General features: G+C 40.6%; 1 long non-coding RNA gene across 1 annotated transcript in view; it reads left to right on the forward strand.

Annotated features, from left to right (window-relative positions):
* Positions 1-11,429: 11,429 nt before the first annotated feature.
* Positions 11,430-11,640, forward strand: part of LOC145657174 (uncharacterized) — a 454,169-nt gene continuing 453,958 nt past the window's right edge. Inside the window, exons 1-2 of the long non-coding RNA XR_014122975.1 lie at positions 11,430-11,496; positions 11,531-11,640. The exon at positions 11,531-11,640 is cut by the window's right edge and continues 268 nt beyond it. This is a non-coding gene — a long non-coding RNA (uncharacterized LOC145657174). The remainder of the gene's footprint in view (positions 11,497-11,530) is intronic.

Below are 11,640 nucleotides of genomic sequence, written 5' to 3' on the forward strand. Positions count from 1 at the left end.
CATTATTATCATGGTTGATTAACAAATATGAAAATTGGAAATGCATACCCACCTTGGCTGGATCCAACTCTATCCCCCTCATTATACATGACAAGTACAATAACACAGATGAGGTGTTGTTGTTGTATCCCAGTGGCTTGGAATGGAAAAAAAAATGCCTTGTGAATATTATAGTAGTAACACATTTCATTATTTACAGGCATATTATGTGCAATACCTTATTAGGAGAGATCTGCTCAAAGTGTTTCCATACAGGGGAAACCCTTTTCCTTTTAGCAGGCTCCATGAAAACAAGCTCATCAATGTCACAGGCAAATTGACAGAACACAAACATGCAAATTTTGCATGGATCCATTGCGCTTTATGTGTGTTCATAAATTGCGCCAACACTCGAAATGCTTCCTGAACCAGTGAGGTTTCAGGCAGCATCAGTGATGTCATTCGTCCTTAAAGAAGCAAGCCTTGATACATGTTTCATAAAAGACTTCCTGGATCTCTCAACATGCGCTCCGAAGCCTCGGCACAGTAGGGGCCATCACTAGTATCTCACTTGGAGTGAGGAGTAGGAGTGAAGGGTGAGAGTGAGGAGTATGAGTGAGGTGTGAGTGAGTAGGAGTGAGGGGTGAGAGTGAGTAGGAGTGAGGGTGATAGTGAGTAGGAGTGAGAATGAGGAGAGATATTGTGGAGAGATATTGTAAATGTAGAATAGAAATATATTCAGAGTTCAGAGGGAATGAACCAGTGGAGAGAATGAGCTACACAAAGGGGGGGGGGGGTCCACAACAACAACAACAACCAACACCACCCTGATCACCACCTGTGCTCTGCCATAACTATGATCACTGCTGAAGCTCCAGTCTGTCATATTAACACACAGCACAATCACTACACCCTCACTGACTACATTTACATATTAACACACAGCATAATTACTGCACCATCACTGACTACATTTACACATTAACACACAGCATAATTACTGCACCATCACTGACTACATTTACATATTAACACACAGCATAATTACTGCACCACTGACTTGATTTACATATTAACACACAGCAAAATTACTGCACCATCACTGACTACATTTACATATTAACACAGCATAATTACTACACCCTCACTGACTACATTTACATATTAACACACAGCATAATTACTGCACCATCACTGACTACATTTACACATTAACACACAGCATAATTACTGCACCATCACTGACTACATTTACATATTAACACACAGCATAATTACTGCACCACTGACTTGATTTACATATTAACACACAGCAAAATTATTGCACCATCACTGACTACATTTACATATTAACACAGCATAATTACTGCACCATCACTGACTACATTTATATATTAACACACAGCATAATTACTGCACCATCACTGACTACATTTACATATTAACACACAGCATAATTACTGCACCATCACTGACTACATTTACACATTAACACACAGCATAAATACTGCACCATCACTGACTACATTTACATATTAACACACAGCATAATTACTGCACCATTACTGACTACATTTACATATTAACACACAGCAAAATAACTGCACCATCACTGACTACATTTACATATTAACACACAGCATAATTACTGCACCATTACTGACTACATTTACATATTAACACACAGCATAATTACTGCACCATTACTGACTACACTTAAATATTAACACACAGCATAATTACTGCACCATCACTGACTACATTTACATATTAACACACAGCATAATTACTGCACCATCACTGACTACATTTACATATTAACACACAGCATAATTACTGCACCATCACTGACTACATTTACATATTAACACACAGCATAATTACTGCACCATTACTGACTACACTTAAATATTAACACACAGCATAATTACTGCACCATCACTGACTACATTTACATATTAACACACAGCATAATTACTGCACCATCACTGACTACATTTACATATTAACACACAGCATAATTACTGCACCATCACTGACTACATTTACATATTAACACACAGCATAATTACTGCACCATCACTGACCACATTTACATATTAACACACGGCATAATTACTACAGTGAACAGTGGTATTGGGGGTGAAGTATTTGCAGATTTATTGAGGGTCACATGTAGAGGGATTGATCTTCAGGAGCAAACAAGGCCAAACTAAAAAAAAAAAACATAAGCCACATTAGAAATAAAAAATATTATTAATTGGTTACATTTATTTAGTGCCTTTCTCAAACTCAAGGACGCTTTGCAGGCAGAAATCAGCTTTTACACTCAAATCACTCACAGGCAGATGAGAAGCAGCAGCCAATTTGCAAACAGTGTATGAAGACATTTACATATTAACGGGAACTACACAAACCATCGTTACTGCTACAGAGCCAGGAGTTAACACACACGTAGCGACAATGACCAACAAAGGGACACACACGGACAGGGTATAAATAGACACATTGACACTTAACAATAAACCCCGTGTATGTAATCCTGAAGTGGTGTGGTTACAAAACATTTATTCACAGTACGTGTGGATCCCCCTGCACGCGGCGGGCCTCACCACGTGACTTATGGGGGAGTAGCAGTCTGTGACAATAATGCTCACAGAAATCAAGTATACGCATGAAAAACTAAACAATTTCACCGTTTCTCCTTCAAACAACAAGAAGAAAGGAAATAAATATATACAGTACTTATACATATAACATCATATACACATTCCTTTCTCCACAGGGCTACATGTAGATAATGTTTATTAGTCTGTTTTATGGTGGTGTGTAAGTGTGTCTAAAGGACAGCTTAGTTTCCTGATCTAATTAGTTGTGTGTTCATGATTAGGCAGGTCTGGCTATAAGGTTTTTGTTAACTAGAATTAATGAAGGTTCATTACTGAATCTATTTCAGCACCCAGTAATGTTTGTGGTTCACAGTGGTCATTTATATTTCATCTGTTTAACTCTCTCTTACATGACAATCACATATAAACAGTTAAAAACTGAGTGGCAGTGTGGAATGGGTGATGAATACAGTGGTAACCACAGAACTGTTCAGTAAATGACCTGTACATATGTAAGTGAGCGGTAAGGAGGCGGACGCAAGTGTGGAGAAGAACGAGATTTATTACGGGCAAATCCAAAATCAGAATCGTTGTAGCAGTCCAGGGTGATAGAGCCAACACAGAGAGTACGTGGATACATGAGCAAACAAACAAAACACACGAAGGCAAACAGGCTATAACAAAGGCTAGGAAACACGAAGTCTAGCATAAACACAAAGGCACGGAGTACAAACTTAAATACATGCATATCGGGCTTTCAAAAACATTCACCAAACACAATGAAGTCTAACGAATGCACAAATGCAATGAACAGCCAAGACAAGGGCAAGAAGACAGGTTTTAAATACATGAACTAAACGAGGGACAGGTGTGGAAAATCAAACGAGGGGCGGAGAAAATGAAACTACGGAATGGAACTAAAATACACAAGATGGAACACACGGAACACAGAAGCTGGGAGGGACTAGCCGTGACAACATGTTGCTATGGTAATTGGGTTTCTTTTTTTGGAGGGGAATTTATTGGTGTAGAATCATAGCTGAGGAATGGATCCTAGACCTCCGTACGAGACCTCACCATGTCAGTTGTTTATCATGAAGCACAGGGTGAAGTAGTGGTCGACCGATTCATTGGCCAATTAAATGTCTTTTTTATAATCAGCACTGGCATTGTTCTTTTCCTTCCTGCCGTCGACTGAGAAGGTTGGGTGGGGGGTGAGGGGTGGGTCTTCTTTATTTATTTTTGATTACCTGTGAAGATTTTTATTTAAAATAAGTGCCCTGCTGACAGAGTACAGATATACTTAAGCAAACAGTGCAGAAAATAACAGTGTTAAATGTTAATTTAGGTTGTCTCAATTGGTACCATTAAAAAATAAGAGAGCACTACAAAATTAACAGTTTCTCTAGGTTTACAGTTGATGGGTATGTGTTTGACCAGGCTGAGCAGTTTTGTTTTATTCTATAAACTACTGGCAACATTTCTTAAAAATTCCAGATAAAAATATTGTATTTTAGAGCATGATTTTTTAATGAAAATGACTAATGGTCAAAATAACAAAACAGTTACAGAAATTTCAGACCACAAGTAATGCAAAGAAAACAAGCTCATATTCATTTCTAAACAACACAGTACTAATATTTCAACATAGGATGAGTCAAGAAATCAATATTTGGTGGAATAAACCTGATTTTTAATCACAGCTTTCATGCGTCTTGGCATGCTTTCCACCAGTCTTTCACATTGCTGTTGGGTAACTTTACACCACTCCTGGCAAAGAAATTCCAGGAGCTTGGCTTTGTTTGATGGCTTGTGACCATCCATCTTCCTCTTGATCACATTACAGAGGTTTTCAATGGGGTTCAGGTCTGGAGATTGGGTTGACCATGATAGGCTCTTGATCTGGTGGTACATCATCCACACTTTGATTGACCTGGCTGTGTGACATGGAGCATTGACCTGTTGAAAAAAAACAATCATCAGAGTTGGGGAACATTATCAGATCAGAAGGAAGCAAGTTTTCTTTCAGCACAGTTTGGTAAGTGGCTTGATTTATGTATCCTTCACAAAGAGAAATCTGCCCGATTCCAGCCTTGCTGAAACACCCCCAGATCATCACCGATCCTGCACCAAATTTCACAGCGGTTGCAAGACACTCTGGCTTGTAGGTTTTCCAGGTCTTCATCTAACCATTACATGACCAGATGTTGGACAAAGCTGAAAATTGCACTTATCAGAGAAGATGACCTTACTCCAATCTTCTACGGTCCAATGCTTATGGTCTTCTGCAAACTTCAGTCTGGTTCTTCTTTGCTTCTCATTGACGAAGAGCTTTTTTCTAGCTTTGCATGACTTCAGCCCTGCCCCCAGAAGCCTGTTTCGAACCGTCCTCTCTGTGCAATTCACCCCAGCTGCTGCATGCCATTCATTTTGTAGGTCACTTGACATCATGTTACGGTTGTTAAGTGACATTTGAATGAGGTGGCGATCGTCATGGTTGGTAGAGAGTCGTTTTGACCTCTGCCAGTCTGGAGCTGTTGCTGTCCCATGTGTTTGGTGCTGGACCGTGTACTTGTGAACCACAGTTTTTGAAATTTTCAAGATAGAAGCAACCTGATGCTCACTGTATCCCTCTGCCAGTAAAGCTTTCCTCATTAAGAAACTTTCTTTTCAACTCTTTTGGCATGGTCTGTAGCTGTATTTTGACTACACTAATTTTTGGGTAGTCCTAGCATTGCTTTTCCCATCCAGCTGGTTCTATAACAAGAGAATAGTGATGACAGCAGCAGTGGTTTTTATCTTGTTGCTCGTTAGAACAGGATTTTGTTAAGGTGATCACCTATTCAGCATCTCATTAAGTAGAATGAGGTGTGTCTGTGAAGGATTTCAACAAACACTTGAATGGAAGGGCTGCTGTACATGTGGAGATGCTGATTTAAGAAACAATTGGAGTGGTCTCTTATTTTTTTCTGGAGCTGTATATTGTCCAGTTAAAGCGCTGCTTTCTTTTCACCCAATAGGATGGACAATTTGTCAGTATTCAATAGATACTTAGAGTTGGGGTCGGTCGTCTCAAATTTTGTAAAGTAAATTTGTTGTGTTTGACTGAATGTTTCACATTCAGTGAGAAAGTACAGCTCTGTCTCTACAGTGTCATTTTTACACTGCTGACAGAGTCTCTGCTCTTCTGCAGACTGCATGACTTATATTGGCTGGTCTGGATGGGCAGGCTGTGTTCCCTGAGTCTGTACTTTGTCAACATGTTTCTGTGTTTAATGTCACTCACTTTGCTTTGTACAGGAAGTCTGCTAGAGTGTAGTGACATTTTAGGGTCAGAAAACAGTGCATTATGCTTTGAGCTTGTGTTTGTGTGTTCCAACAGTTAATGTAGTTTAGCTTTTGTAGTGTTATCATTTGGTTTGGTCTGATTGTTTGTATTTCAGACTGGTCCTCGTGTGTTACAGTGTTAGTGTTTGTTAATGAACTCAGTGTCAGGACCAGCTGTGTGAGGGGACCTGCTGTGTGAGGGTACCAGCTGTGTGAGGGGACCGGCTGTGTGAGGGTACCAGCTGTGTGGAAGACCTGCTGTGTGAGGGAACCAGCTGTGTGAGAGGACCAGCTGTGTGAGGGGACCTGCTGTGTGAGGGGACCAGCTGTGTGGAAGACCTGCTGTGTGAGGGAACCAGCTGTGTGAGGGAACCAGCTGTGTGAGGGGACCTGCTGTGTGAGGGGACCAGCTGTGTGGAAGGGGACCTGCTGTGTGAGGGTACCAGCTGTGTGAGGGGACCTGCTGTGTGAGGGAACCAGCTGTGTGAAGGGACTCTTTTCTCTGCTCAGCTCTTGGCACTGCAGGGCTTTATAGTGGTACCAGTGGTAGTCACCGTTTTTAAAGTATAGCCAGTATTTAATAATCCTTTTTTGAATTTGGAATAATAGTGTAAATTGGCCTAATTCAGCTCTACAGGCATTATTTGTTGTTTTCCTGTGCACTTTCAAGATATTTTTACAGAATTCAGAGTGCATAATTTCAGCTGGGTGTTTGTTCCATTATGAGTAGCCCTCACACTTCACAACCATACAGCAGAATTGATTGTATGATAGACTGGGAGATTTTGAGCCAAATTTGAATTGGTATTTGAATGTGAATTTGACATTTGATTGCACAGAATGCCCTGCGTGTTTTCTCTCTCAGTTGACTGACTGCTGGATTGAAGTTTCCAGTTGAACTAATCTTTAATCCTGAGTAATTGTAATTTGTACAGGTTTCTAGTGTTTGTGTTCATAATGTGAAACTTGTGTGGTGTGTTTGCCTGAGATCTGGCTCTTTTTGGAAAATGATGGTTTTGGTATTTTTCAGGATTTTTTTCCTTGGGTGTTTAATCATTTCATTTCAAATGCCATCAGACACACTTGGTTTTTTTGGTTTTAAGAGTAGAAATTTGATTTCTAAGTTCCTGCTCAGTGATGGGTGAGTCCAAGGGATTCTAGAAGTCCTTTATTGGTAGTTCTAATATATTAAATTTTTCAGTTATATGCTTTTGTTCAGGTCTTGCATTTTTGAGTAATTGATTGTAAAGAGACTTAATATGTGTTATCCAATATGTGTTTTGAAAAGCCAATTCTTCTTATTTAGATTTATTAAGAGTGTTCAAGAAATGTGTCTAAAAGTGTTTGAATTTCTTGAGAGCTTTCTGGATCTCCTCTGTGCTGTTTTGGGCCCATCTGTATTGTCTCCTGATATTAAACAGCTGACTGGTCTGTGTGGGTGCAGCACTGTTAGTCTCTGTCCTATTAATGAACAGTGATTTGGCTGTGATCAGACAGAGGGGTTAGTAGCTTTACAGTGAATGTACTGAGAGAGAATGTACTGTTATCATGTAATCCACTGTATTGCCAAGAGGTGAGCAAAAGGTGGATCTTTATTGTTTAATATTGTTTATTGTTTAATAAAGTTATAATAGAGAAATCTGAAAATTTCTCTCTGTCCTTCTCCATCTGGGACCCTGTAGGGCTCTCTCTCTCTCTCTCTCTCTCTCTCTCTCTCTCTCTCTCTCTGTTCGTCTCTCTCTCTCTCTCTCTCTCTCTCTCTCTCTCTCTCTCTCTCTCTCTCTCTCTCTGTTCCTCTCTCTCTCTCTCTCTCTCTCTCTCTCTCTCTGTTCGTCTCTCTCTCTCTCTCTCCCTCCATCAGGAGTCTGGGTCCCCGTGTGCATCTCCCTCTCTCTCTCTCTCTCTCTCTCTCTCTCTCTCTCTCTCTCTCTCTCTCTCTCTCTCTCTCTCTCTCCCTCCATCAGGAGTCTGGGTCCCAGTGTGCATCTCCCTCTCTCTCTCTCTCTCTCTCTCTCTCTCTCTCTCTCTCTCTCTGTTCGTCTCTCTCTCTCTCTCTCTCTCTCTCTCTCTCTCTCTGTTCGTCTCTCTCTCTCTCTCTCCCTCCATCAGGAGTCTGGGTCCCCGTGTGCATCTCTCTCTCTCTCTCTCTCTCTCTCTCTCTCTCTCTCTCTCTCTCTCTCTCTCTCTCTCTCCTCCATCAGGAGTCTGGGTCCCAGTGTGCATCTCCCTCTCTCTCTCTCTCTCTCTCTCTCTCTCTCTCTCTCCCTCCCTCCATCAGGAGTCTGGGTCCCAGTGTGCATCTCCCTCTCTCTCTCTCTCTCTCTCTCTCTCTCTCTCTCTCTCTCCCTCTCCCTCTCTCTCTCTCCCTCCCTCCCTCCCTCTCTCTCTCTCTCTCTCTCTCTCTCTCTCTCTCTCTCTCTCTCTCTCTCTCCCTCCCGTTCTCTCTTCTTTTCTCTCCCTCCATCAGGACTCTGGGTCCCTGTGTGGCCCTCTCTCTCTCTCTCTCTCTCTCTCTCCCTCCCTCCATCAGGAGTCTGGGTCCCCGTGTGCATCTCCCTCTCTCTTGCCAAAGCTTTGATAAAGACATTAACACTAACAGCAGATGACAACAACAATATTATAACCGCTTACAATATTAGTAACAACAACAATAATAATAGAACTACAACACACCCAATACCAATACCAATAATAATAATTATTATTATACTAATACCAATAATAATAATAATAACTACAACACACCCAATACCAATACCAATAATAATACCAATAATAATAATAATAATAATAATATCACCAATACCAATAATAATAATACCAATAATAATAATAATAATACCGATAATAATAATAATACCAATAATAATAATAATAATAATAATAATAATAATAACAATAATAATAATAATGTCTCTGTGTCTCTGGTATCTGACTTGGTCACTCACTGTCCCTCAGACTGTGGCAGGAGTGAACGTACAGCGCTGCCAGTGTGCTGAACTCTTTATGTTCACCAACCACATACGGCAGCTTCTCCTCATCAGGGAGATTTTTAAACTCAGGGAATACGTGGCTAATTTTCTTAAAGAATTTAGTTCTAATCTGTCTAAATGTTGTCCATTCATTCAGAAAGTGCAGCTTTGTCTGGGTCTTATAGTCCTGGCACTGCTGACACAGTCTCTACTCTTCAGGTAAACAGGACTGTTTATGTCTGCTGGTCTCTATGGCCAGGCGGTGGTCACTGAGTCTGTACTTGGTCAGGGTGGACCTCAGTTTTGGATCAGACAGTGTTCTTAGGTAATCTACCACGCTGTACTTTTGATTTAGGGCCAGATAACATTTTGATTGAGTTTCCCAATAAGTGATGTTGTTTGTAATTCTGGTGATTCTGATTGGGTTTGCTGTTATTTTCTGGTCCTCAGCATGTGTAGTGTTAGTGTGTGTTAGTGTAGTGTTACTGTGTTAATGCTGAACTGTATTTCCGGACCAGCTGAGTGAGGGCACTGTTCTCTTTGCTCAGCTCTTGGTACTCCAGACCTTTAGAATGATATAAGTTTGGAATTTAACTGCCCTTGTTTCTGTCTTTATTATTAATAGATCTCTGCCCAGCTCTGCCCCGTGTGCTATGTTTGTGCTGTTCCTGTGCACCTTTAATGATGTTGCTCCACTTAAGAATACAATCATTAGGGACAAAAAATTAGTACCTTGGTATAATGAGCACATTCACAATTTAAATCAAAACACTCTCCTCACATGATGCAGAAAAGATGGTCCATGCATTTATTACATCAAGATTGGACTACTGTAATGCAGTAATATCTGGCGGTAACATTAAGCACTCCAAGTGGATACAAAAGAAAAGGTTTTTATTGGCTCCCAGTGCTCCAGTGCAAAAGAAAAACCACATCCCATCAAAAACATACAAAAATGTTCAAAAAAGGAAAATTTAGCATTTACAAGAATAAAAGTCCAGCAATCATAAATTCTCCAATATCAATCAACTTCAAAACATCACTCTTGAATTTTCCCTTAAAAACTTAAATATGGAAAAACAGCAAATGAGGTGATGTCACTTCCTGTCTTCGGGCAGGCATATTCCCCATAAAAGTCCCCTTTAACACACTACGGTTTCTTTTCCCTCCAAAACAACATGGAAGTCTCTCCACAAAAATAATCACAGGTATGTTATTTTTCTCTTAATCTACTTTTGTCTTACCTACTTCAATCAAATATACAGACTTTTTTGGCTAGATAAACATTATACTTAAAGTCTAGTAACATATTATAAGAATAATATTTCATCTCAAATATTTACAATACATTTCTATAATACATTTCACTCATACTGTGTACAACATCTGTATCTATGTCACTCCAACACTCAAAAAACAGAATGAAAAACCTTTCAGTTTCCAAAGATTTCCACCTTTAATGTGTAGATTTGCACAAAGTTTAACACAGTGAGGTTATGATTCCACAGCATGTGTAACTTGTAGAACAGTATTTATGTCATATGTACAGAAATCAACTGCAGCTCAGTCTATTATTTGAACATCATTTATTGTGTGTGTGTGTGTGAGAGAGAGAGAGAGAGAGAGGGAGAGGTTTAAAGTGTCTGTGTGAGTGTGTGTGTGAGTGTGTGTGTGGGTGTGTGTGTGTGAAAGAGAGTGAGAGGTATAGAGTGAATGACAGGGAGAGATGTGTAGCGTGTATGTGTGAGAAGTGTGTGTGTGTGTGTGTGTGTGTGTGTATGTGTATGAGAGAAAGATACAGGTGTATTTTGTGTGTGTGTGTGTGTGTGTGTGAGAGAGAGAGAGGTGTTTTGTGTGTGTGTGTGTGCATACGTTTGTGTAAGACACTTGTGTGTGTGTGTGCGTGCATACATTTGTGTAAGAGACTTGTAGTGTGTGTGTGTGTGTGTCACAGAGATGTACTGTGTGTGTGTGTGAGAGAGGTGTGTGTTCGTGTGTGTGTATGACAGACAGGTGTAGTGTGTGTAAGAGACAGAGAAAGATGTGTAGCGTGTATGTGTGAGAACGAAGTGTAGTGTGTGTAAGAGTGTGTGTGAGAGAGGTGTGTGTGTATGTGTGTAAGAGAAAGATACAGGTGTATTTTGTAGTATTGTGTGTGTGTGTGTGTGTGTGTGTGTGTGTGTGTGTGTGTGTGTGTGTGTGTGTGTGTGTGTGTGTGTGTGTGTGTGTGTGTGTGTGTGTGTGTGTGTGTGTGTGTGAGAGAGAGAGGGGTGAGAGAGAGAGAGTGTGTGTATGTGTGTGTGTCACAGAGATTTGTACTGTTTGTGTGTGTGAGAGAGGTGTGTGTGAGAGAGGTGTGTGTGAGAGAGGTGTGTGTGAGAGAGGTGTGTGTGAGAGAGGTGTGTGTGAGAGAGGTGTGTGTGAGAGAGGTGTGTGTGAGAGAGGTGTGTGTGAGAGAGGTGTGTGTGAGTGTGTGTGTGTGAGAGAGAGATGTACTGTGTTTGTGTGTGTGAGAGGTGTGTGCTTGTGTGTGTGTGTATGACAGAGAGACAGGTGTAGTGTGTGTAAGAGACAGAGAAAGATGTGTAGCGTGTATGTGTGAGAAAGAAGTGTAGTGTGTGTAAGAGTGTGTGTGAGAGAGAGCTGTAGTGTGTGTGAGAGAGAGGTGTCTGTGTATGTGTGAGTGTGTGTGTGCATACATTTGCGTAAGAGACTTGTAGTGTGTGTGTGTGTGTGTGTGTGTGACACAGAGA

This window comes from Electrophorus electricus, chromosome 1 (assembly GCF_041902795.1).
Source record: "Electrophorus electricus isolate QZ-2024a chromosome 1, ASM4190279v1, whole genome shotgun sequence".
Taxonomy (NCBI): Eukaryota; Metazoa; Chordata; class Actinopteri; order Gymnotiformes; family Gymnotidae; genus Electrophorus; species Electrophorus electricus.